The sequence below is a fragment of the Marmota monax genome, unplaced genomic scaffold (genome assembly GCF_021218885.2).
Source record: "Marmota monax isolate L192 unplaced genomic scaffold, Marmota_monax_Labrador192_F-V1.1 WCK01_AAM20220418_F8-fsc00078, whole genome shotgun sequence".
NCBI lineage: Eukaryota > Metazoa > Chordata > Mammalia > Rodentia > Sciuridae > Marmota > Marmota monax.
Window position 1 is genome coordinate 4656696 of NW_026694865.1, and position 24581 is coordinate 4681276.

Here is a 24581-nt window from a genome sequence, read left to right on the forward strand (position 1 = left end):
GCTCCCAGGGATAGAGGATTCTGAGTATAGCAAGGTCACTATAATGTCTCGTCAGCGCTGTGAACTTCAAGCCTGCCTGCTTTGCAGACACTTTCCCACAAACAACCTTTTGATGAAAAAAACCTATGGAATAAACGTGTCTGGGTCACTGCATCTCCATCAAGGTATAATGTCCCACCTGGACTCAGTTTTCTCTCTGTGCGAGTCTGTTTGTCTTTTCTAATCCCCCATTGCCGCAGTCTGGCTGGGCACACAATCACGAGCCACCACACAGCTTGTAGATTCAAACAGCAACTCTTTATTCCCGAACTCACACCAGCCGTCTACAATCACGTTCTGGGGAAATCCACGTTCTCTGCCCAAATCCACCCCCACTGGGCTTCTGTCTCCCAAAAAATACTGTCTGAATCCCGTGAGAACTCAAGGGGAACTCAGGCAGCAGGATACGCCCTATTCCCAGCAGGAATAACCTTAAACCTGGAACGCCCTAAACCCGGATTATCCTAAACCGGGAACACCCTAAACCCGGATCCGCCCTGGTCCTTGAGCAAGGTCACCTTAGATGCAATGTCACTGCAAAATGTCCTATTTCCACGAGTCCTTCCACTAAGCAACATGGGGTACGCTGGCAAGGAAATTGTCATACCTACTTGGCTAATGGCTCCCAGCACCCCATGGCCCCTCTCCAGTGTCTGAACTGATGGCTGTGCGGGTCATGGCCAGCTGGATCATGAACAGAGTAGGGTGGGTCTGGGAAGAGCAATTCTGGAAGAAGGTCTCCAAGGTTTCCTGGGTCTTGGGGGGTCCACATATTTCTCCCTGTACCCAAAACCCCTGGGGGAGCTGCTCTTCTCCCAGAGGCTTCATCTACCACTGTCACCAAGCATGGAGCATTCCCACAGCGCAACCACTGCTTCTCCGCTCACTAAATTTTTCATAAAAAATGGTCACTACAGAGTGGTGGCTGGGTAAAGTTTCACCAGCCCTGATTTGGGAGATGAATAAGCCAAACACAGTGTGGCCATACCTGCTTCCTGGGTCTCCCACCACAGGTGGGCTCCGCCTGCACATCAGACAAAGCAACACCGAGCTCTGGCTAACTCCCCCCATTAGGGCACCAGTGAGGCCAACGATGCTCCTGACACTGAGACGTGGGAGGTGGCCGCTAGAGTGGAGAGCCCCAAGTGTTTCCCCTCTGTGGCCAAGAGGTGGTGACTTGGAGTCATCCAGGCACTGAGCATCCAGCTTCCAGGCCCTTGCTGTCCAGAGCCCCTGCAGCCTGGACACTAGCTGGGAGGTGGGTGTTGACTCAGGGAGCAGCTAGGGGAGGGCGCTGAGCTGACCATGTGAGCTGGTGCTGCCCACATGTCCTCTGAGCACTCTGGCGTGGGATGACGCTCCCAATGGCCACCGGACCGCGATGGAGCCATGCCTCAAGCCCACGCCAAACTGATGCTCATCAGGGAGGCAGAAGAGGCCCACCCCTAATCCTACCACTCAAACCCAACCATCCACAGGTGTGTCTGCTCCCTACCCTCACCCTCAAGCTGGACACCTAAGTTGACATAACTGTGGTCACAAACTGTGCGCAACTTAGGGCTCTCCTCTGGCTCACTGCAGAGCTCCTGCCCAGGTCCTGAAAACAGCTACAGTGGAATCGGGTGTGAGCTGGAATCCTGGCATTCCTAAGGGACTAAGTGTCTGGGTTCCAGTGTCATTTCCCACCCACCCTCCAGCCTCCCCAGCAGACCTAAGGCTGGGACTTGGGCAGAGACCTGGAAGGCTGCACAGGAGCCAGGAGCAGAAGCAGGGCGGAAGGCAGCTGAAATGCTGCGTGCGTGGAGTGGGCTGCGACCGCGGGCAACTGGAACGCCATCCCCAGGGGACTGACTGCCTGGGATGGTGCTGAACCTGCCTCAGAGCTGCGCACCCGCTGGAAGGCTGAGAAGCTGCCGTATTGATTCATCCCCAGCTCCTGAGCTTCAATAATTGGGGTGTTTCTAGAGGTGTCACCTCGGGCTGAGCGCGTTCCTCCTGCCAGGGGAAGCTCTCGGCTGAGCTGCAGCTCCTGGCGGAAGAAGCCATTGGTGGGTTTAGGAACAGTGCCTAGGGACTGCCACACGTGGGCAATTCGTGTGACGTCTTCGAGGCTCAGCTTCCCCATCTATAAAATGCAAAGAAGGCCGACATCCCCTTGAGCCCAGGGTGAGGGACTCACAAGATCAGGGACAGCAAAAGGCTTACAAACAGGAAGCCAGGTTGGGTGAGGGTGATGTGAGTTTCTGGGGTTCATTATCAGTGGCTGAGGGAGCTGAGCCTTCCCTTCCCTGGGACAGTGCCCATGGGGACCGACACAGGGCTGGCACCTGCCTAGGCTCACCACAGTTCCCATATCCATAGTCGGATGTCGCCTTTGTCTGAGGACACCCCTTAGTGAGCAGCAAGTCTGTCCACTCAATTTAAATGCCCCTTGAGGACAGTGCCGGGTAGGAGCTCCCTTCTGCAAACAGCCCGCTCTGTGTTTGGGGAACCGCTCCCCCACCAGGCCACGCATGCAGTCCTCCCAGGAACTGCCCGTCTTCTGGTCACATCCGGGAGGGCTCCAGGCCTGACTCTATCCTGGGGCAAGGGAGAGGGCAAGGGATACAAGCATCAGAACAAGAGTGGGCGGGGCTTTGGCCTCCAGTCCAGCACGGTGAGGAGACTGGGCCTGGAGGCATCATTCTCAGGGTCTCTGAGTCTCTGTGAGATCCTGGCTGTGTCTCTGTGGGCCTCTGTCTCCTCCTCTACAAAAGCAGGAAGCCGCAGCAGCAGATGTTCCAGACCCCAGCCTCTGACACAGTATCAGTGCAGAAAGCAGATGGAGAGGAGGGTCCAAGGCAAGCAGGCCACGGCGCTGACCGCCCAGCTCCCCTCAGCTGAGTCCTCTCCCAGGCTCCCAGGGCTCCTGCGCTGGGCTTTTCCCATACCCTGAGAGACTGAGGGGTGGCCTCTTGTCACTTACCCAAGGTCACTGCGGTCCCACTGCTGGAGGGGCAGCACTAGTAAGCTTGGTACTCTGGCTCCAGAGCCAGTCCTCTCCTAAGATTCACCAAAAAAATGGTGTCCAGTTTTATATATGAAGATGAGCATCACAGTTGTGTTTACCATCAGAATGGACCAAATATTCAACAACTGGAGAAGGGTCCAGCAGGTCGTGGTCTAGCCCCTGGGTGGCCAACAGGCAGAAATCACTCACGCAAGTTAAATGAAGAAAGAGGAGGTGTGATCAGTACAGTGACCATGGCCTCCAGCACCCTATCCTCTCCCTGCTGACCTCCCCCAGCTGGACAGCATGGAGGGAAACCAGGGCCTCCTCCTGGAGCCCACGCTTACTTGATGGTCAGTAAATTCAAACATCATTTTTTGGTTTTGTTTTCCTTATTATCAGTGCATTCTAATTATGGACAACAGTGAGATTCCTTGTTACATCTTCAAACATGTACATATAATAGTTTGATTTGGTCAATTTCATTTCCAGGCATTGAATATTATTTTTCTATTATTTAAAAAGAATTATACCAGGGATTGAACCCAGAGGCACTTAACCACTGAGCCACATCCTCTCCAGGACTTTTTGTTTTTTGTTTAGAAATCCTTGCTCACTTGCTTAGGGCCTCGCTAAGTTGCTGAGGCTGGCTTAGAACTTGCAATCCTCCTGCCTCAGCCTCCTGAGTTGCTGGAATTACAGGCATGCGACACCCACACTGGCTTATTTTTGTATGTTACACATATTGTAGAATAGAACACAAATGGTGCACCCGTTTTGAGATAAAACACAAGCCTTGCAGAATGTTTATGCTTATCATGGCTGCCTCAGCTGTGCCCCAACCTCACTGCCAGAGTCCTCGCCCCTCCTGAGGCTGCTGGACGGAAACACCTAGAATCTCTGCTTTAAGAGAAGTCCAATCCGCCATTTAAGCACAACTTGCCCTGAGGCCAGTCTCATCTTGATTATTCCTAACACCTTAGGCTTCAGGACAGTGGCTTCAGGTGTCTCTTGGATGACGGATGGAGCAGGCTCACTTCATGATACAGAAGTGTAAAGCAGAAAGGGCGCGCAGGATCAGGAGGTTTATTGGGGGGCTCCCGGGCGAGGTTCACCAGCCGCCAAAGGGTGAGGGCCGGGAAGTCAAGGGCGGGAAGGGCGAGAACAGTGCTAACCAGGGAAGCTGGAGGTAGGAGGGCCCAGGCCGTGTAAATTGCAGCTACCGACAGCAGGTTGGCTGAGCTGAGTCTAGGGGGATCCTGTCTGTCGCGGGTTGGTCAGGGCTGATTTGAATTGACAGGGCAATGGCCTCAGCCAGCAGAACCTGTGGTGGTTGGGGGTTTGTTGCCATGTCAGCTTCTGATTGGCCATTTTGGGTCCCTCAGCCAGGTGGAAAGTCCCCGCCCACAGCCCCATGAAAGGGGAGGGGAAGGGAGTTCTGCTGACCCAACAGGGACAAACGTCCAGATCCAGTTCAGGAACAGGAGACCAAGAGTCAGTCCCCTGCTTTCTGCTGGTTCACTGCTTCACCTGCTTGAGACAAGCAGGTGCTGGAACAAGAATGTGAGAGCAAATAGTTGGCAGCGAGGGGATCCCAGGAAGCTGAAGGTGGTGTTACTGAGGAGGTTACCTGCTGTCTAGGCAGCTGGAGCTCAGTCCCCGTGGGAGAGTCTAAGAGAGCCTGCAGAACATGCCTTGAAGTTGTCCATCTGGAGAGAGAGAGAGGCGGGACACTGTTTATCTTCTGTCATTTGTTGTTGATTGACAGCTGCACTCAGGGGCATTAACTCCCTAGCCCTTTCCTCATACCTCAAGCAGAAACCTGGGTGTCTGCAGTAGGATGTTCTTAGATTGTATTCTGTTTGTTTGATTGTTTGTTTGTTTGTTTGTTTTTGGTGCTGGGGATTTCAAGGGCAGCACTCTACCAACTGAGCTCTATCCCCAGCCCCTCAGATTGTATTCTGATGAAGAGTGCTAGGTGATGAAGCAATTGCTACTAAGGTCCCTTGCTCTGCAGAGGTGAGGATCGTGTGAGATGCCGAGCATGGGAAAGTCCTGTAGGAATGCACAACTCTGTGAATGAGTTACCAGTTCACCTAGGACAAGGTCCTACACCCTCAGTGCATAGAACTTTGACAGGAAGTGACAGTAAGAGGAAGGGGGAGGCCTGCCTGGCTGGAGATGATGGCCTGTTGTCCCTCAGCACCAGGTCCTCAGTCCCCCAGGAAGGGCAGGGGCTGCCAAGCTGGCTAGTGAGAACTTGAAGCAGGACAGACATCTGGCATCTCTGACCCCTGCCCCCAGCTACCTGCTGTCCACAGCCTAAGCGCCCAGGCTGGACCTACTTCTGGTCTCCGCCCCCAAAGTGTGCCATCACAAAAATGAATGTGAAAGTCAGGTATTTTTAGTAGTGAAAGAAGGTGCTAAAATAATTTAAATCATACAATTTTAAAAAATATATACTATTGCCAGAATATGTTTATGTTCGTAGATATGTACAATGTTTATATGTTATCTTCATAAGTAAAATTGTTTCTAAGAAAGAACATATATCTCTAAGGAAAACAATTAAAAGTAAAGAAAACTCACAGATTGGGAGAAAATATTTGCAAACATATCTGATAAAGGACTTTTATCCACATTATACAAAGAGCATTTAAAACTCAACAATAAGAAAACAGACAACCAGAGGCTAGGGTTGTGGCTCAGTGGTAGTGTGCTTGCCTAGCATGCATGAGGCACTGGGTTCAATCCTCAGCATCACATAAAAATAAAGACAATAAAGTCCATCAACAACTAAAAAAATAACAAAAAAAAAGAAAGAAAGAAAACAGACAACCATTACCAAAAAAAAAAAAGAAAGAAACAAAGGAAGAAAGAAACCAGACAACCCAACTTGGTATGGTGGTGCACACCTGTAATCCCAGTGGCTCAAGAGGCTGAGGCAGGAGGCTCATGAGTTCAAAGCCAGCCACAGCAACAGCGAGGCACTAAGCAACTCAGTGAGACCCTGTCTCTAAATAAAACACAAAATGAGGCTGGGGATGTGGCTCAGTGGTTGAGTGCCCTTGAGTTCAATCCCTGTGCTGCGCCCCCCAAAAAAGAAAACAGACAACCCAATCAAGAAAGAGTAAGAGATCTGGACACCTCACCAAAAAAGACATATAGATGGCAGAGAAGCATAAGAAAAGATGCTTCACATCGTTTGTCTTAGGGAAATGTAAGTTAAAACAATGCGAAGATACTGCTACATAGCTGTTAGAATAGCTAAAATCCCCAAACTGGCAATATCTACCGCTGGAGATGATACAGAGTAATGGGAGCTTTCGTGTGGTAATGAAAAGTGGTACAGCGCTCTAGATGGCATTTTGGCAGATTCCCCCAAAGCTAGACAGAGTTTTACCAGAGGGTCCAGCAATCATGCTCCTGGGCATTTTCTCAACTGATTTTATCAATTAAGTTCATACAAAAAACTAAATGTTTATAGCAACTTTATCCATCATCATCAAAAACTGGAAGCAACTGAGATGTTCTTCAATAGATTCATGGATAAACAAACTGTGCTGTATCCATGTAATGGAATACTAAACGCATATTACTAAATGAAAGAAGCCAGTCTGAAAGCCTGTGAAATTCCATTTATATGATACTCTGAGAAAGACAAAACTAAAGAGATGGCTTCCCACTACTGGGTATATTTCTAAAAGAAATGAAATCAGTGTGTCAAAGAGACATCTGCATGTCTACGTTCATTGCAACACTATTCACAATAACCAAGAAATGGAAACAATCTAAGGGTCCATCAACCCACAGATGGATAAAGAAAATATGGTACATAAATCAATGGAATATTATTTGGCCATAAGAAATGAAATTTTGTCATTTGTAACAATGTGGATGAAATTAGAGATCATTCTGTGAAGTGAAATAAGCTAAACACAGAAACACACATTTCACGTGATCTCACTCTTATGTGGACTCTAAAAACGTTGGGGTGAGGACAGTCAGTGTAGGTTTAGGTCATGTATGATTGGCTGGGAATGGGAAGGTGGGACTGGTTCAAAAGGAAAGGAAATAAAATGTTCACACCTTCAGAACACTTTCCCTCCTTCAACCCATTGCCAAGGTTACCTGCTTCCAGGGGATTGTTCCTCCCCAGAAGGTGGTGTTAATGAGTAGCCCTGGGGACTCCCTTTCTGCCCCTACCCCTGGGCACTTCTTTCCCACCCTTACATTACTCCACCTTTTGGGTCACTGCCAGACCAGGGTGTCGAACCCTAAAGATCTACAAGGGGCGATGGAGGATTAAAAAAGACACACAAACATTTATAAAGAGAAAGCTGGGAGCAGGTGGGGCACTGATCTCTGATGGAGGAACAGTCATCCAGAGCCAGCACAGCACATTTATTATATAGGTTTTATCATCTACAGGTTATTTGTGAGAAAGTTTCTGCAAAGCAGACCGGCTTGAAGGGCACAGTGCTTGCAAGATATTATGGTCATCTTGTTATGCTTACAATTCTCTATCCAGCAGCTGGGGTCTGAGCTCAAGGTCAAGACTGATATAGTTCCCTGATTTTGCACCCAACTTCCTCAGCAGGGCATTAACATAGCTCCTGGGTAATCTTGTCCCCACCTTTGCACAGAAAGTTCCCAGGGCAAAGTGCACCATAGGTCCAAGGTCGTCAAAGACCATGGTCCAAGTCACTGCTCTCCACAGGTCACATAGGCAGGATGGCGGGGGAGGGCATGAGAACAAAGGAAATCTAAAGTGTGTAAAAGAGGCAGATGCCCCCACTTCCTCAGGCGCCAACTTTGACCCCCCTCTCTCTTTCTCTGTTCTATCTTTGAAATAAAACTTTTTGCTCTTGCCTTGGCGTTTCTCGCGTGTTCAATCTTTAACACGAGGGCAATGGGACTCAGCCCTGATTCCCAGCACCAATATCAGGAGCTGAGAGTAGAATGGTGAGGAGAATAGGGAAGGGGAGAATGGGGCGAGGTTAATCAAGGGGTCCTAAGTTACAGTTAGAGCAGAGCAAGAAGTTCTGGTATTGTACAGTAGAATGACTAGAGATGACAATAATTTACCACACATTATAAAAAGCCCAAAAAATGATTTTGAAAGTTTTCACCATAAAATGATAACTGTTAGCCAGGCACAGTGGCACACACCTGTAATCCCAGCAGCTCAGAGGCTGAGGCAGGAGGATCACGAGTTCAAAGCCAGCAACAGCGAGGCAAAAAGCAACTCAGTGAGACCCTGTCTCTAAATAAAATACAAAATAGGGCTGGGGATATGGCTCAGTGGTGGAGTGCCCCTGAGTTCAATCCTGGGTACCAAAATAAAAAAAAAAAAAAAGAAGAAGAAGAAAAAGAAAGAAATGACAAAGGTTTGAGAAGATAGATGTGTCTAACCTGATTTAAGTGTCACACAATGTATATATGTATGAAAACATCACACGATACTGCATTAATATGTACAATTTTTGTGGTTTTGTATATCAATTTAAAATAAATTTAATTAAATAGTCTACACATATGTAAATAATAAAACTAAATAGATGGGTTTCCAGAGGCTTGTGGGAGAGGTCACAGGGGGAGGATTGTGCAGGACAGTAAAACCAGCCTGTGTGACACCATGACACCATGCACTTGTCACAAGCTACTGAAGTTTCCAGCATAAAGTGAAGCTCAGTGCACACAGAATTGGAAAATAAAAAGTCAGGAGGCCAGAGGGATCCCAAGATACAAAGTGGCAAAAGACCCTGACTGTATGAAGCAGCCTTACTGAAATGGGAGGGGACAGAGGTGCTGACCGAAGTAACTTTGGGATTGAGTGGATTTCTAAAACTGAAAGACGAAGGCAAAAGGGCCTTAGCTGATAACATCATGGAGGCACCCATCAGCGGTTCTGAAACCACCGTATTACACAGACACTCCTCAACTTATGATGGAGCCATATCCTGATAAACCCATCGTAAGTTGAAAATATCCTGAAATGAAAGTGCGTTCACTACACCTGACCTACCTAGCATAGAGCTTAGCCTCACACTGCACCATAGAGCAGCCAACGTTGCCCCTCATGGTCTCCTGGCTGACTGGAAGCTGTGGTTCACAGCCACTGGCCGGCATCACTAGAAAAAACCATACCACAAATCACTAGAAAAAGATGAAAATTCAAAGCACAGGTCGAAGCAAGAGGATCACAAGTTAGGGACCAGCCTGGGTAACATAACCCTATATCAATACTAGTTGTGTATTGCTTTCATACCATCAGAAAGTCAAAAAATGATCAGTTGAGCTGGGTGTGGTAGCGTGTGCTGGAAACAGAAGCCCTGAGAGGCTGAGGCACGGGAATCACTTGAGCCCAGGAGTTAGCACCAGAATAACGAAAAATCGTAACTAAAAACATCCTAAGTCATGGACCATCTGCATGGAATTATACAGTTATAAATGGGTGGTGGCAGGAAGGAGCCAGAGTCCTCACAGTTGGAGAGATAAGCAAGGCAGGGCCTGGAATGGCCCAAGTGGTCATGGGTTGGGTCACAGCCACCATGTGGACTCGTGTTTAGCTTAATATAATCATAGATGGTTACTGCAGAAATATCTTTAGATACTTGTTCCTAAATGGCCCAGCCTGCATGCGTTTCCTTGCTCTCACGGCTTAATGAGCCCAGAAGCCACAGCTCAGGAGCAGGAGAGCCCAGTCTGGGGTTTTACCTCATTCCATCCTTGGAGAAATGGCTGATTCTCCTGGTGTATCTTGTAATTCCAGAAGGTAAGAACGTGCTAAAAAAAATAAAACCAAAAAAATCCACAGCTAGAGGAAATGCAGAAGGGACATAAAGAACCAAAGTTCCTAACAGCCCAAAGCTGGAACAATCTAAGCAACAAGATAAAAAAAAAAGTATTAAATTCTAACCCAGAGTATAAAATAAATGTCTGAGAGTCCATGCTGCTCTGAATTGATAATTGAATAAATAGGCATGGAGCGAAGAGAGGAATCTTCAGGGCTGAGGACTTCCAGATAACAACCACAGCTCCACTCCCTCAAGGACCGGATACCTAACTAACCACTCCTGAAGTGTGAGCCGCACAGTGATTTCTTCCAATGAGGGCAGCCAAGGGAGACGGAGAGGACGGAGGAGCAGCTACAGTGGAGAAACAAGATCTCAGCCAGGTCCAGGCCAAGCCCTCGTGGTAAGTCAAGTTGACAGGACACTCCCTCAAGGTGACCAGCAGCACGGGAGCTGAGATCCAAAGCCACAACCCAGGTGAATCACGAGAAAAACAGTAGAATCCAATGTATTTCCTACAACGTACCTCACCATACCCCTCAAAAACATCACTGTCACTAAAAACAAGGGACATCTGAGAAAATGTCATAGCCAAGAGCAGCCTGAGGAGACATGGCAACTAAGTGTCATATGTATCCTGGATGGGATCACAGAGCTCAAAAGTAGCACTAGTCAAACACTAAGGAAACCTCGAATAAAGCGGGGACCTCACTTAATAAGGGAGCGTCAAGTTTGGCTCATTCATTGTAATAATGCACCTAAGGAAAGATGCACCGCGGAGCCCGGTGAAGAGTAACCAAGTTCTCTGCACCATCATCACAGTTGTGTGTGTAAATACAAAGCTGCTCTGAAAATAAAGACTTATTTTAAAAAGTAACACCAGGGCACATTGTATATTTTTTTTAAAAAACTCTTTATTATCTGAGCAGTAAAAATAACCAAAGAAAGAATGATTTAGGTACCTATTCACATATTTTAATCAGTTTCTTAGCTATTTCTGTTTCTAATATTGTGTCCCAAATATTTTTCTAAGGAATGTGCTTTTTTAAGGTGCGGAATGTCCCCCCCACAAAGAATTACCCGTAATCATCTCTGAGTTGCATATTATGGTTAATAACATGGGAATTGTTGACACCCGTCATGAGCTTTTCTAGGTAGATCATAATATTTTGAATGAAAATACAGTTGCTCTACAGAGGCACCTGGGGAGCTCAGAGCACATTTTGCTAAATGGAGGATATTCTCAGTTCTAACTTCTTCATGTAGGAAAGAGTTAACTATTTCAGCCCATGTGTTTTCACAGGGGGTGTCTTTTTACCTCCACTTAAAATATCTTTCTTTTACAAATATTATGAGAGGTGAACACTCATTACACAAGCTGTTGACTTTGTCATTATTCAACTCGTTTCCAACTGTGGATGCCACAAAACCATAAGCCTTCCGTCTTGCCTTTCATCCAACTTACAAAATATAAATTTGCCCAATTAGAAATCAGAGTACCATCAAGATATCTTTCCCACATCTGAAAAAAAAAAATGTATAGGTTTCTAAACTCTATCTTCCCCACCACTTGAGATCTCATTATTTAATTTGTTCAGGTCCTCCCTGACTTTTGAGTTGTCCAATGTGCAATAAATGAAATTTGCTAAAAAATTGTTTTCAATACCTGAGATCTGATTTAAAAAAAAGTTCCAAGAGTTAACATTTATTCTGGCACACATGTTGAACACTCCGAAGATTTTCATGATAGGATATGCTTTTTGTTCCATAACTTGCTTTTGTCATCCAAAACCACGTTTTGGAGATCTCTGTGCATACAGCCTCTTCCAGATTCTACTAGAAGGATTTTTTTCCTGAGGTATAGCTGTATCGTTGGTTAGCCACAGTGCTGCAACTGATATTTCACCGACATCAGTCATCATTGCTGAACAGTGCCATGACATGGATGAATCTTGAAAACAGGATGCCAAGTGAAAGCAGCCAGCAGGGCCAGGTGGTACTCGCCTGTAATCTCAGCTACTCAGGAGGCTGAGGCAGGAAGATGGCAAGTTCAAGGTCAGCCTCAGCAACTTAGCAAGACCCTGTGTCCAAAAATAAAATATAAAAAGAGGAGTGAGTAGCTCAGTAGTAGAGTCCCCTCAGTTCAGTGCCCAATACTACATACACACACACAAAGCCAGACATAATATTTTAAATTTCCATTTGTATGAAATGTCCAAAATAAGCAAACCCATAGAGACAAAAAAGCAGACTGGTGTTTGCCAGGGGATTGTGGGAGAGGGGATAGCAGGGAGTGACTGGTTATTAGCAACAGCATTTCCACTCAGAGTGATAAGAATGTTCTGGAACTATGTTGTGGTGATGCTTGCACAATATTGTGAATGTACTTAATGCCCCTGAATTATATTCTTTTGAGTGGTTAAAATAGTAATATTTATGTGCATTTTACCACAATTTTTAAAATGTAGGACTGCAGGAAAAAAATACATTAGGCTTTGATAGTTTCAGAAAATTCTACTAAACTCTAAGAAAAAAATAATTCTTATGCAAATTATTCTACAGTAAAATCCAAACAAAACAAAACAAAACAAAAAAAACCTTTAAATTGCTTTTGAACAAAATTTAGAGGACTCATTTACAAAATGTTCAATCCCATTGCAAACACTTCAAATGATTTACTAAGTAATTCTTCAAAAACCCAAACATTAAAAAATTCTACTGATGACAGACAGTGTAAGGAGAAAATATACTGCTGTGCTGTGATGTGCCAAGCCAAATTGGAGCCAGAGGCAAAAAGAAAAATCAATAAAACTGATCCTGCCTTTATTTAAACTGTTGCTATTTTGTTCATTGGGGACTTTTCCATTAATTTCGACTTTATTGTTTAAAAATATTATTTGCCTTGATTATTGATTTTGTGTGTGTGCCCCTTTAAAATTTGCACGGGCCAGGTGCCCGGACCTGGTTCTGCTGAAGTATATTTTATATTCATCATCACCTTTGCCTCCAAATATCACAGTGTAATTACCCTTTATGTGGGCATGGATAGACAGGGAGATGATAGGTAGATAGATAGATGACTGTCTCTATTACAATTGAGGCACTGTCACAGCTTGTCTTCTCCCGACTTTCAATGATATATGTACCACCATCAATTCCAAGTTCATTTCTGCTCCATGGATTTCTTAATTGGATATGAACATTGTTTGATGCTGCCGCTGTGTTCTACCAAAATTCAGATTCATATCTGCAAACATAAGTAAATAATTACGTTCACTGTTGAACTTTTTAAATGAATTGGCCAGAAAATTCACAACAATGCCAGATCCTTACCAGAATGAACTTCCAAGAGCTTGGCTTTAATTCCATCATCAGAACCAGCTGATTTCCTTCTGAAGCACCTGGTGACCTTGCCCATGTCTGGTTGCCTGGGGAAGTCCCCTCGACCTTGCTCAAGTGGGGAGAGTTGGTGGTGGGAAGAGGAGGGAAGCTCAAGGAAAGCTGGAGCCCCACAGCCCAGGCTGCTGGGGGCCCATGTGGGATCCAGGACCAGCCCACCTGCCCAGCAGCAGGACGCTTCTCCAAGCGTCCATTTCATTTTGTTCTCCTCCACCTGCAAGTTCTTTTCAGACAGTCGGATGGGGATCCTGGGCTGGGCAGTCTGAATGGCCCAGGCTTGGGTTTTGAGCCAATGGTTGGTACAGCCTACAGGTTGACTGCTCGTGGGTTAGGTGCCAGCCTTTCCTCCAATCCTCTGAAACCAAGGACCAAGGGGTGGCGCAAGGTCACCTGGGACAGAACACGGCTGTCTGGAGAACACACGCATTTCCCTTAGGAAGGGCTGTGGCGATGGCCTCAGTGAGCACTGAGAGTGGCCCTGGCTCAGTCAGAACAAAGCTGCTGCCAGGGACTCAGGGACTCCTCCTCCAGGCAGCTCTTTCTACTGAGCCCATCTACCGCTGATGCCCTCAGCCCCTTACTGGAACCTTCTCTCCACGTCCTTTTAGTCAAACATCCTAAAAGGGAAAATGTGTCCTCCCTAGTGATCAGCCATTCCCATCCTGAGACAATAGTCCCAAAATTACCCAGAAGAAACTATCAACCTCTGCTGATGTGGACTTGGCCCCACCTCAGGATGGCAACAGCTGATATTTGTGGAGCCCTTGCAGAACACTTCCCAGATGTCCTGGCACCCCTCACGTGGGTGGCCATATGACACAGTCAATGAGATGTGTGTGGGTGGGTGTTGGGTGAGACTTCCAGGAAAGCCTCTGAAAAGGGAGCAGGCTGAGCAACTGCCCATGGCCCTCCCTTCTCCAGGACTGCGGAGGGGCAGGACAGCCAACTAGAGACTGAATGATAGAGAAAGGATTCTGGGGCCCCGATGGCCCTGAGGCTCCACTATACCAGCACAGGGGTGCCCATCTCCATTTTTTTTATTCAAAAGAAGAAAAAGAAACCCTAATTAAGTCACTTTGGGGAACCCACCTAGACCATCATTCCTAACTAAATTTGCATCCAAATCTCTCCCTTCTCACTGAACCCAGTGCACGGTAATTTGATGGGACCACCAGGAGCACATGTCCCATCCAGAGATGGTCATTGTTTTATTGACCAGAGACCAGGAGAAGCAGCCCTTAGATACAGAACATGGTTTTAGGAAACACAAGGAGGAGGATCACGTACCAAGGCTGCAGGAGCTCTGCTCTGAAGGAGGGAGGGGAACGGATCCAGGAGCCCTTTCCTCCCTGACACCTGGACCCTCCCACTCCCCACACCCTCTGCTCATCCTTGGTGACTTTGCCACACTAGAGCTCAAGCCACGTTCAGTCCCATCACAGACCTTCCTGAAGTAGAGTGGGGAGCCGAAGGTCCAAAGAGGGAGAGAGAGGAGAGGAAAAGAAGATACTGTCACCCATTTTCAGAGTTGACCTTACCCAAGGCAAGAGCAAAAGGGAGCCACATGCTTGAATTTCCTCTTGCTCCCAGCCACTTCACACCTGGACTTCATCTTGTCCTTGCAGCAGCCCTGCAGATTAGTAGTGTTATTATTCCCATTGTACAGGTGAGAAGACTAAGGCTTTGAGAAGTTGAGTGACACACCCCAGGCCACAGAGCAAATACAGTATTCCCCCCTTACTGAGAGGTGTGTGTTCCAAGGACCTCTGTGGATGCCTGACAGCACCAAGTCCTAGCAAATACTATATTTTTTTCAGACAAATATATATATATATACATATATCTGTGATGGAGTTTAATTTATAAATTAAGCTCAGTAAGCGATTTACATTAATAGAAATAACTTAATGTGCTTTCTATAAAGTCTCTTTGCAATTTATGTGTGTGTGTGTGTGTGTGTGTGGTTGTTCTATGGGTTTTAATATACATTCTTAACTCATGGTAATAAGCACATTACCACTTTAAATGGAAAGTAGAATCCTCGCCCTCCCATGAATTCTGTTGCCCTCCTTCCTTTATGATTATATTAAGTCTACACTGATAACCTCATTAAACAATGTCCTAATTCTTGCTTTTAACTATCAACCCCAGAATAGTCTAGTTACCCAGAAATCTGCCACTTCTGACGTTCGTCCTTCCTTCCTGGGGCTCTGAGCTTCCTGGTGCTGACATCTCCCTTCTAGCTAAAGGCCCTCTGCTGACACGTACTGAGGGGCAGGTGTGCTGGCAACAAAGTCTCTTGGTTTTCCTTCAAGCCAGGAGATCTTTATTTCACACCAATCCTAACAGATATTTTTCGCTGGATATAAAAAACTGAATTGTGGGGTCTTTTCTTTCAGCACTTCATGAACATTTTGCTCTTCTAGCCTCCATGATTTCTGAAGACACGTTGACAGTCGTTCAAATAAATGTTCTTTCTCCTGTATGTATTTTTCTCTGACTACTTTAGAGATGTTTTTGTGTTTAAAGAAGTTTGAGGGGCTAGGGTTTTGGCTCAGGGGTAGAGTGTTCACCTAGCACGTGTGAGGCCCTGGGTTCGATCCTTAGCACCACATAAAAAAATAAAGGTACTGTGTCCAACTACAACTAAAAAATAAATATTTTTTTTAAAAAGAAGTTGGATCGTCATCTACCTGGGAGTGGATTTCTTTGCGTTTATCCTCTTTAAAGTGTACTGAGTTTCTTGAGGCAATAATTTGAGAAATTTTCAGCCATTTTTTTTCTCAATTATTTTCTGAACTGTACTCTTTCTCCACTCTTCCTAGGACTTTGAGGACATGAATATTTGACATTTGGGGTATTGTCCCACAGTTCTGTTCAACTGTTTTAAATCTTTTTTCTGTTGTTCAGATGGAATAATTCCTCTAGCTCTCTCTGTGTGTCCACTGGCTCTCCCCTCGGTCATCTCCATTCTGCTATTGAACCATCCAAGGATTTGGTCACTATTATTGTATTTTTCAGTTCTCCCATTTCAACTCGGTTCTTCTTTCTACCTTCTATTTACTTGAGAATTTTTATCTCATTGCAAGAGTACTCACCCTTATTTCTTGGAGTGTGGTTATTATTAGATATGGAAATGACAAAGCCCCCAAATAATGAGACCTGGGAAAGGGGAGTGAGAAGGAAAGCCACACCTTGAGAGCACTGATCCTTTCCAATACATTCTTTCTCGGTGATAAAACAAACCCTGGGGAAGAGGCATCCATCAAACCTAGAAAGGCAGTCTCTGAGAAGAGGCCAAAGCATTAATCCTTCCCTAAACAAATCCTTTCCAGATACCAACCACTGACCCCGGGCCCTCCAGTAAGATAAATCCCAGAGACTGACTGCTGACCCTAGACTCCCTCTCATTTCGCACAGTAAAACAGACCCCAAATTCCTGGGTGTCCATGCTGACATGCTCATTAATTAAGTCACCTCTCAGCATAACCTACAGAAGCTAATTCCCTTTCTTTGTTCAGTGGCTCATTTTCCACCAGGAAAGTGGGTCCATTCCCAAGGTGTATGTTCCTGAATAAAGGCTGAAATGATCTGTGAAGTTTGCATCCAGCCTGATCTCTGTGTTCTAATAGTTATAATAGCTATTTTTAAATCTTGGATGATTTCAGCATCTGTGTTATCTCTGGGTTGTCTTCTATTGCTGTCTTTTTACTGTGAGATGAGATTTTTCTAGTTCCTCACATCTCAAGTCATTTTATATTATATCCTGAACATTTTGAACATTTCGTTAATGAGACTTGGGTCTTTTGTTTGAATCCTATGGAAATGTTGATTGATTGGCTGATTGACTGATTTTAGCAGAAAATTGATCTAGGCTAGCACCAGGCTACAAGCTCCAACCCACTTTTTTGCAGACTGGTACCAATATTGGTTCAGTTTTCAATGCCTTTTGCAGCACTACTTAGGTAGGTTTCATATGCACAACACCAGTGGCTGTCTGGGACCTGCGTGGCAGTCTACCCCATAGCTCAGTTCTCAAAGAGTTTCATAATCTGTTTAGGGACAGATCCATGCGTGCAGCTTAAAGGTGGTCCTGGAAGTTCATGAAGTTATGGGATCACTTTCTTGTGCTCCCTCCTTTCCTCAATCTCCCCCAACACTTCCGGCTCCCCCCCCCACCCCTCCTGTTCCAGTCCTGGGGCTTTAGTTTCCCAGCTCTGCTGTGCACTTCTTATGACTGCGTAGGGGGGCAAAGGGACAGCAGTGTAGATGATGAATGATTGGGTCAGAAGATGGGGGCTGACTCAAAAGGAGATAAAATGCTAATACCTCCAGAGCACCTCCAGTCTCACCTGTTGCCAAGATCTGGGGCCTCCCAGCAAGGGGTTGTTAATGAGTACCCACAGGGCCGCTCCTTTCTGTCCCTTAGTAAATCTACCTTTGGGGCAGGATGGGGGGAGGGGACTGAGAAGAAAGAAACCTAAAATCTATAAAAGGGACAAGACACCCCCACTTCCTGGGGCACCAGCAAGATGACAGTGGGGGTGGGGTGGGGAAGCCACAGGGCCTTGCCCAGACTCTAGGACCCACAGCTCTTCTGGTGACAGAGAAGGTTTTCTTTCCCCCAGAATGTTAGGCACCTCCCTGGCTGAGGCTGCCATTTCCATTGCTACTGTCACCACCGAAGTATTACCTGGAGGAGGCAATGGGGGACAGTGGGAACAAGGAAACTTCCCACTTCTCTGATCCTGAGGATCCCCTTTCCTGGAATTCTTTCCTGGAGCCTCTACCTCATGGGCTCTCCCTGATCTGGGGCTGCCTTTGAGGCCAGGCCAGGCCACGCTGGAGGGGGACAGACCAGAAACTAACCCCAGGTCAGTCGTACTTCCAACTCTTGCTTCCTTTTCCAACTGGTTGCTGCTGACATGAGTCCTCAGATGGCTGGACTGTGTACTCTGCCCAGAGTTAAGAATCATGGTCAGTAAGTTTAAAGTAGAATGTGTTTGTTCACTTCATCTTCCCCAGAACCACCCTTCATTTATTGGGTTTTGATTTCAATTATATTTGTCATTTCTGCATAGTCTGTGCTGGAGATTGAGGCCAGGACCTGGAGCATGCTCAGCACACACAGTGCCACTGATCTATACCCCCAGCCCTCCTCTTTAATTTCTTTAAGCAAACCACACATAATTTGTTATATGCACAGCAGATAATTCCAATATTTTTTATTGTTATGGATCTGATTCAACAGTGTTGTTTCTGCTGAGTCTCATTTAATTTAGCTCATTTCCTCTTCTATTTACTATAAAGGTATAGTGTATGTATTACACGTATTTCTATCTATGGATAGACAGCTAGAGGTAAGTATATAGTGTGACCTCCCACTCCATGGAAGCTTATCCATGAGAATTCTTTAAAGCCTTGACTTGTTGTGTGTTCCTCTGGGGAGCCTTTGCAATTGCTCCAGCAGGCATCTGGGGGTCACTTTAACTACATTTGTAGTTCTTTTTTTTTTGGCGGGGGGGGGGGGGGGGGGGGGGGGGTGAGGGTCAGACGGTAGAAGCAGCACAAATCCAGGCAACACATCCACTTCAAACAGCTCATCCTAGAGATTCACACACAGGGAAGGCCCTTCTTGCCTCTTCTCCAATCCCACTCAAGACAGAGGCGGACGAGGCTCCACCAGCTCTGCTTTCCTCCTTTACTCAGGGGGTAACCCTCTGGGAATCCCCTTTACAGGAGTCTTCAATCTCCCATTTTGCTTTGAGCCCCAGCATTATCTTTCCTAACATGAGCTGTGCAGCCTGTTAAAACCCAAGCTTTGGGTCCTGAGAGATGGGCAGATACTTTTTGGGCAAACCCTGGCTCCAAGATATATTTACCTCAGGTGACTTGGATTTTCTTGATGCTTCTGAAAACTGACATTTCTTTTAATTTCTGTCGCCCAAACTATGTTTAAAAAAAATTTTTTTTAGGTTTTACCCAGCAGTTTTAGGCATTCTGTCCCAGGGGATATTTCTGTATACATCTGCTCCCCATATCACTGGAAACAGCACCTGTTTCTTGGGAGGGGGGTCATCTAGATCAGAGCTATTGTGGCAGCTGATGAACTTAGTTTTATTTTTCCTGTTTGATTTCATTTTTACTACTTAGTACATTTTCTCCCATTTTTTTCTTCTTCCTTAACTGGGTTAGTCAATTTTCTCTTTGTTCCTTATTTCAAATCCTATCATATCCTTATCTGGAAGTTTTATCCTGGTTTTCAACTCCCCCACTCACCTCCCTATTCACCTCTCCCCTCTCGTCTTAGAGGACCTTTAGGACTCATTCCCTCCTCTCCTCATCCCTCCCTCTCCCTGGATTTGCTGAGATAATTGGGACCCACGCTGTTCAACCGAATGATTTCTGCTGTGACAGAATGTCCTACATATGCTCTAATACAAATAGCCACTAGGTACCCACAGCCCCTGAACACGTGAAGAGTGGCTATTGACACTGAGGAAACAAATATTTGATTTTATTAATATCGATTAATTCACATGTACATAGCTACACCTGGATAGTGGATACCACACTGGATAGTGCAGAATAGATTTTTTCATTTCTGTATTTTTCATAGTTACAGCTTTCTGTTTCAAGAATCCCTACTTAGGGCTTTGGTGGTGTAGTTCTGTGGTAGAGTGCCTGCCTAGCTTGTGTGCGGTCCTGGATTTGATCTCCAACACTGCAAAAAAAGAATCCCTGCTTAAAACTACCACGTATCTACCACATTATCAACACTCATTTAGATGTAATTATCTGTAATTATCTGTATCTGTTCCCTCCATCTGTTTCCTACACACTTTGCCATCCCCTATCTTGAGTCTTCTAACTCCATCCTCCTCTGGCTTGAGGTTCCCCCTCATATCTTGTTCCGTCGTTGTGTGCCTCAACAATGCGCTGACAGAAACATTGATACTTGCCGCAGTCTGGCTGGGCACACAATCACGAGCCACCACACAGCTTGTAGATTCAAACAGCAACTCTTTATTCCCGAACTCACACCAGCCGTCTACAATCACGTTCTGGGGAAATCCACGTTCTCTGCCCAAATCCACTCCCACTGGGCTTCTGTCTCCCAAAAAATTACTGTCTGAATCCCGTGAGAACTCAAGGGGAACTCAGGCAGCAGGATACGCCCTATTCCCAGCAGGAATAATCTTAAACCTGGAACGCCCTAAACCCGATTATCCTAAACCAGGAACAGCCTAATCCCGGATCCGCCCTGGTCCTTGAGCAAGGTCACCTAACTGCAATGTCACTGCAAAATGTCGTATTTCCACGAGTCCTTCCACTAAGCAACATGGGGTACGCTGGCAAGGAAATTGTCATACCTACTTGGCTAATGGCTCCCAGCAGATACTGTGCCTGGGATGAAGCCTCTTGGATCACACAATCTTTTCCCTAATTGTCTGTTGAGGTTTCGTTGATAGTTTTCCACTATCGCAATGTAAGATTAATGTGAGTTTGCCTCTCTTTGAAATCCACCTCTTGTCACTTTGGTGAACTCCTAGGACGTCCCTTTGTCTTCCCGTGGCAGGTAGAAATCTCAAGTCCACAAACTCGGGTGTTCCAAGGGATAGAGCTGTCTGAACAGCATTGCTTTTTGCTTGTGCGGGGTATTGAACTCAGGGGCACTTGACCATTAAGCCACATACCCAGCCCTATCTTGTATTTTATTTAGAGACAGGGTCTCACTGAGTTGCTGAGCGCCTCCTCGTTGCGATCCTCCTGCCTCAGCCTCCCGAGCCGCTAGGATTACGCATTGCTTTTTGGAGCCCTCCTTCCACTAGCATGGAGGACACCTTGGCAGAGGGGGCCTGTGCAGCGCTGAGGTGAGGAGCGCGAGGAGGGTCCCTCCTTGGTGTGGTCTCCCATGCCCACCTCTCCTAAGATAAACGGATGTGAGCTTTTGATGCGCATGCGCACGTACACAAACCGTGGACTTTCTGAGCTCCACCTCCAGCCTCTCCTCCAGGTCCTGCAGCTCTCGGCACCTCACGGCACCTCATCCGGGCGCCCTGCACCTCAGAAACAGGCTCCACCCCAGGCCGGCGGTGGGAAATCCCTCCCTGGCACGCAGGCGCATTCCGCTGCTCGGGCAGCTCCGAGAGGCCGAACCGACCCCTCCGCTCCGACACGCCCCCTGCAAGACTTCCGCTCTGGCTCCTGCCCTGGCATCTGCCGCTGCGCCGAAGCCCAGACTCCCAGCTCCCCTGGTGGGAGGCCTCTACCTCTGCCTTGGGCCCTTTTCCAGTCTCCTGCTGAAGTCTCCTCCCGCCCCAGTTGGTGGAATCTTGATTTCGTTGGGGCTGGGAGGAGGGAGGGATTGAGGTGACCAGACATCCAAGATAGACTCCTCCCTGCCCTGGAGGAATCGTGCCCTGTACTGGGGTGTCTGGGAATCCTTAAGGACAGGATGCTGGGGCCTGTCTCCTAGGCAACCGAGCCCAGCACTGGCTATGCGTGAAATGCCCAAGAAATGCTGAGTGAATGAGGGTGAGGCCTGCAGGGCAGGAGGCCCGCGGTGCACTCCCATTCCCCCTGTGTAGTTGGGCCCAGGAGGTGAGGCCCACACTGATGACCCCGTGGGTCATCAGCAGGGGATCTGGGAGTGGTGGGGCTGGGGTAGAGGTGAAGGTGAAGAGATGATGTTGCCTGAAGCACTACATCGCAATGGGATACCAGGTGCCATAGTCTGCCGTTCTTAGATTCACCTGTTGAATCTTCACATTTACCTTTTTGGGGAAAAAAAAATTAGCTTCTTCCTTATTCAGCCTTTATAGATGGGGCAAAGTTTGAGTAAGTTGCCCAAGGTCACAGAGCAAATAACTTAAGAAGCTGGATTCAAATCAGCTCAGAAGTTGAACCTGGTCAGATGTGGTGGTACATACTTTTAATCCCACCTACTCTGGAGGCTGAGGGAGGAGAGTGGCAAGTTTGAGACCTGTTTGGGTGACTTAATGAGACCCTGTCTCAAAAAATAAAAAAGGGCTGGAAATGTAGTTCTGCGGTAGAATACCCCCTGGGTTCAATCCCCAGAACTGGGGTGGGGTGGGGGGGTGGAGTTGAACCTGAAAGTTCCATACCTCACCCCTCTTTCCCATCAGCTCAGTTTATGATTCTCACTAGAGGGGTGAGGAAACTGGGCATGAGGACGTTAAGGTCTTGCTCAAGTTAGTGGGGCAGCTGGACCCGGTCCCTGGATTGTTTAACTTAAGTGGTCCCAACCTTCCAGACTGATGGGAAAGGCAGATTCCAACATCCCCATCCAGAATGGCATCCACAGGTCAGGTGTAGGACCTGTCTTCACCAGCAGAGGGAGCCTTTCACAGTGGGCAGTAGCAGACCCTCCTGGACTCTCCTCTGTGCCAGGAAGCTTGCCCACCCCAGTCCTGAAAGGAACAGAAGTCCAGCTCCTGGCTCTCTGGAGCCACCGTGTGTCATGGTGAAAAGTTGTGTTCAGCAAGAGAGCACCACCTGCCTATTTCACCACCTCACCCCCCACGGGTGCCCATACTCCACAATGCTGGACATTTTCCTTAACTCTCCAGCTCTAGGGGAACATTTGTTTCAGAGATCAGGCTCCTAGTCCTGGCTGAGAGGGCAGCTGGGTGAGTGGCCTGACCTATTAGCCAGGGTCATACTTGACTGGACCTGAACTGGATATAGGACTCAGACTGGGCCAATCAGCTTCTCACCGGGGTTACAAAGACTCCAAAGCCCTTGCCTTCAACTGTGGGCACTGGTGGCCTTGAAAACACCCCTCTCAGATCTCTGGCTGAGAGAAGCATCACAGACCAATGGCTTCAACAGTTGAGCTCTCCAATCTGCAATAGCTATGCTTCCTACAGGCCCCTTCTGGTCAGGGACAGACCTGCGCTGTGGTCTGATGGCCCTCTCAGTCTCCCCGGGCTTCTCCTCACTTCCCTCACAAAAGCATTCCCTAAGCAGTCTCTTCCACAGCTAATTTGACTTGGCATCTGCTTCTCAATTGGTATTAATTGCATGTCCCCACCCTGCAGGCCAGACCTGAACAAGGACCCTCCTGTGGCTCCTGAGGCCCTGGGGCATCCATAGTAACACCACCACAGAGCTGACCTAACTGGCAGAGTGTGCCGATGGGTACCAGTCTCATCATGCCCAGGATTCTTTGCCCCCTAACGCATGACCTCAGGGACCTCACCCCTTCTGGTACAGGGAGCTTGTTCTCCATCGAGTGCACAAAACAGGCCTCTTCAACCCAGTTGCCTGGGTAAATTCTAAACTCCCTGTGTCCCAGAAGACAGGTGTAGACAAAGTTGCTGGTTCTCAGGAATGATGAGCACAGACCCAAGTGGAAAAACCCAGAAGCTTCTTAGAGCACAGAGCATTTTAGTCTACATTTAAAAAGTGCCACGGGGACTAAAGGAGGAGGTGGGACACTCTAAGAGGAAGAACTGCCATGAGCAGAGGCTTGGAGATGAGAAAGGTTGGGGGAAGTTTGTCTGAGAGGAGAAGAGTGAAAAATGAGGCCAGAGGGGTTACCAGGCGGGGCAGCTTCTAGAAGGCTCTTAACACCACAGCCAGGAGTTTGGTCTTTACTCTGTTCGGTAGGATGAGACTTGGAGCAGAAGAGTGATGCTTTCAAAGTGAATTAGCAGGACGGACACCCCGGGGCATGTTGGGAACCCGAGCATCCGCCTGGGCCCCAGAAAGGCTTTACCAGAGTTTGCCTTTGTTGGAATGGCCCCTCTCTGTGTGTTTTCATCAGGGGATGAGAGTTGGAGAAGCTCTGCATTCTATTTGTCACAAGCCTGTCACCCACCCCCTCCCAGTGCACAGGCACACCCCCTCACCCAAACACAAAACATACACTCTGCAGCCAAGCTGGGCGCCCACGGTGCCCCTTCCAAGGGTGCATGGCTGACATTGGCCACCAGAGGGCGCGTCTGACATCTCAGCAAAGGGAGAGCCTGAGAGCGGACTTCAAGAACCTGCCTCGTTTTATGTGTGGGGAAACAGAGACTCAGAGAGGGGGGTGGTGAAATCGAGGGGAGGGATGGAAGGAGGGAGTGGCCACTTCAAGAGTTGGATATGAGCATGTCACTTTTAAGATGCTATTTGAAAACCAACAGACTGAGGCACCTCCGCACACACACACACACCCCACCAGCATGCCCTTACACATAACGGTTTATATACCAACATTATTCAAAACAAGACTTTCCTCACATCTGCCACATGCCTGCATTTCCACCATTAGGTTACTCTCAGATGACAGTACATCACATCCAGCCAATCTCTGTCCGTGTCTGAGGGTTAGCGTGCATCCTTGG

The 24581-nt window shown here is 47.3% G+C and overlaps 1 long non-coding RNA gene across 1 annotated transcript; it reads right to left on the reverse strand.

Moving 5' to 3' along the window:
* Nucleotides 1–275: 275 nt before the first annotated feature.
* LOC124080634 (uncharacterized) lies at nt 276–10158 on the reverse strand. Its single transcript, XR_009225133.1, has 3 exons — nt 9951–10158; nt 9749–9817; nt 276–4737 (listed from the first exon to the last, which is right to left on the reverse strand). It is a non-coding gene; the product is annotated as an uncharacterized LOC124080634 (long non-coding RNA).
* Between the last annotated feature and the right edge of the window lie 14423 nt (nt 10159–24581).